This window comes from Limanda limanda, chromosome 15 (assembly GCF_963576545.1).
Source record: "Limanda limanda chromosome 15, fLimLim1.1, whole genome shotgun sequence".
In the NCBI taxonomy this organism is placed as follows: domain Eukaryota; kingdom Metazoa; phylum Chordata; class Actinopteri; order Pleuronectiformes; family Pleuronectidae; genus Limanda; species Limanda limanda.
Window position 1 is genome coordinate 14,689,137 of NC_083650.1, and position 8,395 is coordinate 14,697,531.

Below are 8,395 nucleotides of genomic sequence, written 5' to 3' on the forward strand. Positions count from 1 at the left end.
TTAGAAGAGAGGGTATCACAGCCTGAACCAGTCTTCCCGTTGCTGTGACAGGCAGTAGCTGGTTCTCTAAAGAGAAGATGCTGGGGTTGCATGAGGTGGCCCTATTGATTATGCCTTCTAATCTAGCTAATTGGCTTGCAAATATCAAGGCAGACTGCAGAGCAAGGGCACACTCAGCACAGCTCCACACCGACTGTCCTTGTCAATTCTAATCATTACCTCAAAAATATAAGGAGAAAAGCACAGGGCAGGGATGCAATAGAAGGAGTGGTGTATGGAAATGTGTGTCTGTGATATTGACAGGGTGTCTATCCATTAATTTCATTAAAGCGTGAGCTCTCCAAGGGATCAAAATGTGCTCAAACGCTGTTCCTGAGGGTGCACGACTTGTAGAAAACACACGACACATGAGCAGTCAACACACAGCGTCACTGATCCGTTGAAATAAAGTGAAATATAATATGCCCTCCCACCCCCACCCACCCACCGCCCCTCTGTCTCTCTTCAGTCATTTATGTTCTCCACCCACTAATTTATTCTTCAGGGTCATGTGGGGCTCGCACACTCTCCCAGCATGCACCGTGTGGAAGAGCAGGCAAAGTCAAGGCACAGCACAGACGCTCACTCGTACCTGCAGGCGATGTGGAGTCTCCGGTCCACCTGTTCGTAGGAGGAAAGCCGCACATCTGAAGCAGAGACCAACCCCGGCTCCATTTGTTCCCAGACGACTGAGATGCACCATTTTAGATATGAAGTTGCTTTTCACGTGGCTTTTTAACCTCACATATTTAACATTTATAGGCAGCATGTGCACTTAATAATACCACAAAATACTGACTCAACCGAGAAGCGCCACAGAACACCACAGGAACAAATTACCGCCGGTTGTCATCAATAGTCAATGGATCAACTCTAGGCTCATTTCACCGTGTCAGCACATTTCTATTCTTGGCTGGAGTGATTGTAAATGAAACCCAATCTCCCCCTTGGGAATCAAGAAGTAAATCTGATTCTGAAAATGTAGCTGTGAGAAAATATAATGACATCTTGCAATGCATTTCAAAGATATTATCGTTTCAACGATACACACCTATTAATAACCCTTGATAGCACATTATCACATTAATGTAATTATATGCTGTGTTATGTTATGACATATACACCCAACTTACAGGTTATTGTTAAGCATGGTTTACATAGGTGTTGTATTTATGGAGAAAATATTGAGAAACATCCATATAAAATAAATATTAATAATCAATATCCATATTTCTTTCTATAATGTCTAAAATCTTTTTCAGTTGCATTGGTTAGTTTTAATAATGAATAGTTTATATGTGTCACTTTTATCCTGATTCCACCCTTGTGATGTTTTGACTGTTGGTGCGTTCGCTTGTGGTCTTTGATTTATCATTGTGAATCTTTTGTTGACCTTGTTGTTTTCCTCACGTTTGGCTTTTGATTTGTATCCTCATTTGCACTTTTCTGTATTCCTGTTTAACTTTGAAGTGTCTTTTCCTCTTTTATTTCACATCCTGTCTACATCTACCATCCCACCATTTCTGGTTACTTCCATCGCCTTAATATGTTCACCTGAGTCTTGTTAGCTCATCTGTTATGTTTCCTCTACCTCGTAACCAGTTTGTTCGGACAGTTTGGGTGAATTCAGTGTTTTTCCTCGCAATAGTTCCGTTATGTTTTGGGCCGTGCGCCCAGCCAGGGTGATTTATGATACCTGTTCCTGGTTTCACTGCCAAGCTGTACACCCTTAGTCAAACCATGTCTCTTGTTTGATCGGTCCCTGTGTGAACATTTGCATTTAAGTCCTCATCTGTTCAGCTTTGTATTTCCCCTCCGAATCATCCCTCAGGTTCGGTTTGGGAGGCAAACAACATCTCAGTGTAAAAAATGTTTAAGTAAGCGCTGGCTCAGGTCTGCCATGGACCAGCTCTTAGACACATCCTTCCTCTTACTCTTCATCACCTTAATGTCTCATCAATACATGTTACTGACTTAACTTCTTACCTGGAGTTCACACATGCAGCTCTCTCTAAGTTTCCGCGTTATTTCTTTCCCTTTTAAAAGGGTTTGGGTTTTATTGGACTTTCTTCTCTCTAGTTGACGGCCAGAGTTTGTTTCGCGATTGAGCCCAATGAGGCAAATTGGGATATGTGAATATGTGCTAAACCAATCAAATTTGATTAATATTCTGGTCATAACAACTTTTATACGACCTAATCCAAAGACTGTGTCCTCTACTCTATTGTATGCTCTGATGATTTTGAGGCTACAGTTAATTGAAATGGTCTATATGAGATTTGTATCATGTACAGACATCAAGGACATCACTTACAGGGCAGTGGTTCAAATGAAAGCATTGAGTAAGAGTAGCATAAGAAGAGCAAAGTCAGAAAGAGATTAAACTGACTCAATATCAGCAAACTTCATTCAAAACCTGTATATTACAAGCTGCATGGTGCTCATTCCAGACCAAGTGAGGCTGTAACTCGAAAACTGCTGAGTGTATCACACCAGGCAATGGTGCGTTTTATTGCCCATGAGATCAAAATTGTATTAGTAGGATGACGAATGGGTAATGTCTACTTTCAAAAGTCCCACATCTATCTTTGAATCTGTTTGAAAAAAAATCAATTCTTCCCACTCTGCCTGAGCAGCAGATACTTAAAGGTGTAGTGCAGGTGTTAAGAAGTAAAAGCACTAACTGGCCTCTTGTGGCAGCTAGAGAGGGCATGTGGCAGAGACAGAGGAGAGACAATCCTTCAGAGTGCAGGAACAAGCGCTCCTGCAGTGAATAAAGATGAGGAGACAAGGGAGGACACACATCCACTTACAGTGAAGAATGAAACGGGGAAGGAGGCAAGTGAGGGATTTCCTCTCGTCCCGCTGTGCTGGAGCTGCTCCAAATGATTGAGAATATAATGGTGAAATCAATCATTTTGTACAGACCCGTGCTAATATTGGTCCATCATGGATGCATCAGTATCAGAGTATATGTTGATGGTATGAAAGAAATAAAAAGATGCTCAGAGAAAATAGTGACAATACTCAACTAGATTAATCTCAATCAAAAAGAAAAGAGACTTTGAAGCTGCCAGCTGATTTTGCTCTGTAGTCCCTGAACTTTCATTTCCAATACAAACGGACCAAGAACATACCACCTGAGTGACTTGAATAATGAATACATCGAATCCATCTGATTGTCATATCAACATACGTTTCAGTTGAAGGGATACAACTCAAGGACATCTAATCTTTTGTAGGAAGAAGTTAAGTGGGGAAATAAAATAAATCTGCTTCAATCTTATAAGAAGGGGTCAAAGAAAGTTAAATTAAAAAAATAGCATAGAATCCGTGCAGAATCTTAAATATGTCCTTTTTTTATCACATAACCTTTTTAAAATGTGTCTGAATGCTCAATTGTTCTTATTTCCAGGTTTATGTGAAGATTTTCATTGTATTCTCAGACTCATGGACACCTCTGTACATACGTTGGCCATTATATTTTCTGCTCCCTTAAATCCCCAAGAGTCTAGTGTTGTTCAGTCTGTAATTATTCCCTTCTCAAAACACTCCACACAGGGCGCCTCAGTGCATCACTGTAATTTGATACATGTCCGGTTGACGTGAGAGGTAAAGAGCAGGCTCAACAGGGTTTGAAGGAGTGAGGCAATATTGATTTGGATCCGGCTTGACACGGCCAATTTGCTCACCAGTCCTCCTGAGATTTGAGAAGAACCATTCAGAGAGCTCCTTTGCCACGAGGGACTCACGTAGCAACACCTGCCCATGTCAAAGGTCAGCGGAGTTAAATGTGTGTCCATAGTTGTTTGTAAAAACAGTTCGATGATGTAAAACGAACAGAAAACAAGCCAATAAGCTGGAAATCTCATCTTGATCTTGTGTATTAGTGCACATGTCAATCACATTATATACTGCAGTGTTTAAAGCAGCAGAATGAAGAATTCTCTCTTGGCTACACTCCCTACGGGTGGAACACAGTCCAACCCCCCCCCCATGCACTCAGCTCTACGTATGTTCAAGTGTCAACAAGCTGACGGATAAGGATCTGGCAACCTCAGAAGCCAAAGGAGCATGTTGACCAACAAGGTTATTGGAGTCTGGCAGAAAACGTTTGCACATTCACAGCACTGAGTCGAACAGTAGCACACAAGCCAACAAGCTCACACAGCAAGCAAGTAGCCTACCCCATTATCGATGTGTCAGCATGGTGTGCGTCGAATCACATGGGGTTGTTTGGCTAACGTGCAGTTAGTGAAATGGGTTTATCTGACTCCTGACGATGAACTAGCGACTTGACAACTTGCACAACTCTACGTCACGTGAGCAGAGCAGAACAAGATTAAGCAAACAAGGGAAAGTCATGACTTACTTGTCCATAACAACAAGACCAGGTCGGCACCTGTCCTTGATCCTTTGGCCTCTTTGAGCTTTCGACGAGTGAGACAGATATTCACCCTTGTTACATAATTCTTTGACATAATCAGCCGTTCTTGGGCCCCCCCACCTCTTATCTAGGGGTGTCAGGGAATTGTCAGGGGTCTTATCTAACCTGTTACCAACGCCCCTGATTATATATGTTCAGAGACTTCTGCTTCAATGAGCACAACTTTGACTGTTAATAGGGAATTTATTTTTAGGATAGAAGTAATATACGTAAGTCAAAGTTATATGCAAAATTATAGATGCATGTCGCTTTTGCCAGTTTCCTATTATGAACCAGACGATTCCTATTTTTGAAAATCCTGTTGTGCTCTCAGGTGCACGTCTGTCCCAGCAAAATCCAATTCTTGTGTGTGTGTGTGTGTGTGTGTGTGTGTGTGTGTGTGTGTGTGTGTGTGTGTGTGTGTGTGTGTGTGTGTGTGTGTGTGTGTGTGTGTGTGTGTGTGTGTGTGTGTGTTTCTGCATTTGCTTTAAATGAAAACCATTTCCCCAGTCTTCCCGCCAAGAAGGATTTTTGCCATCAAGAATCCAATTAGATTTACAGTCCAACAACAATGGTCCTCCTTGAACTATGGGTGAGCTTGGGGGCGTGGGGAGGGGGGTGCGGCGATTGAGAGTTTAAAGTGACTCATTCAGTTGTGGAACCTGCATTTCTTTATTATGCTTCAGAAACATGCATATCCACTTAGGGCTGCTTCTCAGCAGTGGATTGAGGGGAAACCTGTCAAACAGTATGTTTGTTTGTTTCTTGTCGTCTTATTTGGAATTGGAAAGCTGTTTGATTGTGAGAACTCAAGATTAATTTAACTGCTTTAAAATGCTTCTAAAGCAAAGACTTCCTCACGAATGCTATAGTAATTTATTTTAGTCTAGTTGGAATCCAGATTCAGACTGTTTCACCCTTTCCTGCATCATGTCCACATCCATCCTTTCATCAGTAGCTGGTGTTACCCTTCAAGCCTTTATGCAACACATGCACTTCAGTCCTTCTGCAGCGTGACACCAGCATTTTGCCGGTCCTCATGATCGTGGCCTTTTGAGAGGATTCTCTTGTGTAGAGCACATTTCTCTTGCTGAGACACTCATAAGCCCAGTACAGTCGGAGCCTGGCAGTGGTCCGCTTTTAGTTTGACGCACTCCTGCATTATTACACCTTTCAAATCCTGCTTAGCAGCATCTCGAGGGCGGCCAGCACGGATTTACAAATGAACAGATCATGACTGTCCAACAAGATAAACGGGCCGAGGAGGTGGGAAGCAGAATTTTAAGAACCTCAGGGGTATTTCGTGCTGCCATTTGTTTTACTGTCATAATCCTTTCTCAATTTTTAATCAATCCCCAATGCAGACTGAAAAGATAATATGCATAAGTCATGCCTGACAGTGGATAAGCCTCCTTTGGATGCTTATCTTCCTAAAACATGCGCATGTTAGTGCCAGCTGCAGACCAGTGCTGCAACACTCTTCACTTATTAAATTCAACACATGCATCGGCGGGTTTAAATTAGCTTTATGAATTAACCTAAAGTAATTATAGCGAGTAAATCCCTGACAAAGCACAGCGAGACACTGCAGTGTTTTTCTTTCCAGATTTGTCTTTGTTACTTTAAGGCAATGAAACACAGACGTCAAACTTAAAGTGCAGCCTGAGATGTAGCGCCGGCCTTTTAATTACTGGGAAAAGACCGAGTGGACAGATCTGCCTCCCACAGGCTGCATCCCTGGCTGCCGTGAATCCCTTGAAGCGGCAAATGTCACGGTCTCGTGGTTTTGCAGTAAACCAAGACCTCTGGAATAAATCCAGTGTCACAGATGAGTCACCTTTCCCATGCTGGATGTTTAGTGTTGCTTACAAATGCCGATTCTCAACATCATAAAAGCCACACAGAAAATAAATGAGTTATGGATAAAGTTAAACATTTTAAGTCTACTTCTATTACACGATGTTGAATTACAGAAGTAGTAGTACCCGGTTCACCCCATCATTGTGTAGATCCTGTTCATGGTGTGTAGGTAGATAGATTTTTCCTCCATTGGGGATTTAAACTGTAGAGCAGAGGAAATCTAACTCTCACCAAGAATAATTCATGATGGTGACTGCTGCCTATAGGTTTCTCCCTCTCTCTATAGGCTCAATCTTTCTATTCAGCCACTTTCCCTCATCTTTTGGTTTAGATTTGCAGAGACAATAGCACTGCACCGCAATACCCATGAGATTCACTGTGTCACTTGCCTGCAAATTAACAAGAAAACACAAACATACTTCCCTGTTGGCAGTATGTACTTGATATCATAGCAAAAGGCCATCTGTCACTATCTACATTCTGATGGGTTGTGAAATACCAAGGGCACGATTCCCACCGGAGCTGAGGGTGACATTTCCCTTCACTTTTCAAAATATGTTATTGTCACGCTCACTTTCATAGTCTCAAGTTGATCTTTTTTTTACCAAAGTCATCCTGAACGCTGTCTTTTCACTTTCCTGCCTCAGACGAGACAAGAGGAAATCTGAGTTAATCAAAGATGTCAGACAGAGACAAGGCAGAAAAATAAAGTGGTCTTTGTCGTACAGATGCGATTGCAACACCACTACCAGGTATCTAGAAAGCACATTAAGAGAGTTTTAACGCCATAACAGTACGTCTATGGTCTTGGCAGGAAGACAAACACGTTTCTAGTGGGGTCAGGTTCTGTGAAGGTCATCCCAGACTGTCTTTGTGATTTTTAGAGATCGATTTTCGAGGCACAGATTGAGCCAATGAGTGAGTGAGTCATTAGACGTGAGTGTATCTGATGTGAAGTCAGTTGAGTCTCGGAGTCTTGTTCACGTGCGAGTTCAAAATGGAGCGTATGACAGACATGCAGATAAGTGCAGTGCCAGCAGCATTTATGCGGGAGCGTAGCCAGGAGGCAGAGCTTTCAGTCTCTGCACCAACTCTCTCCTGTAATGGTCGTGAGTGTTGGGAAGTGAAAGATAGAAGTAAGAAGAAGATGGAGACGCTGGGTCACAGTCCCGAACCAAGTTGGATAGTTGTGTTGTGGAGAAAATATATATATATATTTAAATTCACGTGCACAAGAACGGATACAAATTAAGAAAACATGAACGGTCAGTTGGTGAGAACTAAACTATGTTTTTTCCAGAAAATAAAAGTGATCATGCAATGTTTTCAAGTTTTATATCTGCTTACTTGAGGCCTAGTCAGCCGCTAGGATTTGTTTTATTTAGGGCTGGGCAAGTTAACTCGTTTTAATCGAGTTAACTCAAGTGATGAGTTCACTCGATTAATTATTTTATCTCTCATTAACTCAGGTTTGATTATTTATTGTTTTATTGTGAAAGTCAGGCTTTTATTTTGTGAAAGTCTGTTGCTGACTGCTGCAGAACAGGAAAAAAGAAAATAATTGGCGGATAAACAATCGAGTTAACTCATCACTTGAGTTAACTCGATTAAAACGAGTTAACTTGCCCAGCCCTAGTTTTATTATGAAAACACCTTAGACCTCCTTCCCCTCTGCTCAGATAACTTTTACTACTGACATCATTCTACAACAAAATAGATAACATAAAGACAGAAATAGCCAGAGGTGAATAAGTTCTCATTGGCTTTACTGCTTGTAAAAAGTGCCAAAAAGTATTGGCTCATGTAAGCTGCAAGCTTGACACAACTGTCACTGTGGAAGCACATTGACAGCGGCAGGAGCACAGGTGCTGTAACACTTCACAGAACTCAACCATGTAGACAGGAGGACAAGGAAGACATGACCGATTTGATGTGATTGACCACGTATGTAGCATGTGTGTTAAATCACGGTCTGGTGCGGGTTTACAAAAGTGGAACAAAGCTGGGCTCACCTCTTGTGACAGGGTAAGAGGTAAAGCCAATGCTCCTTAGCATGGAAAGGAGCGAGTT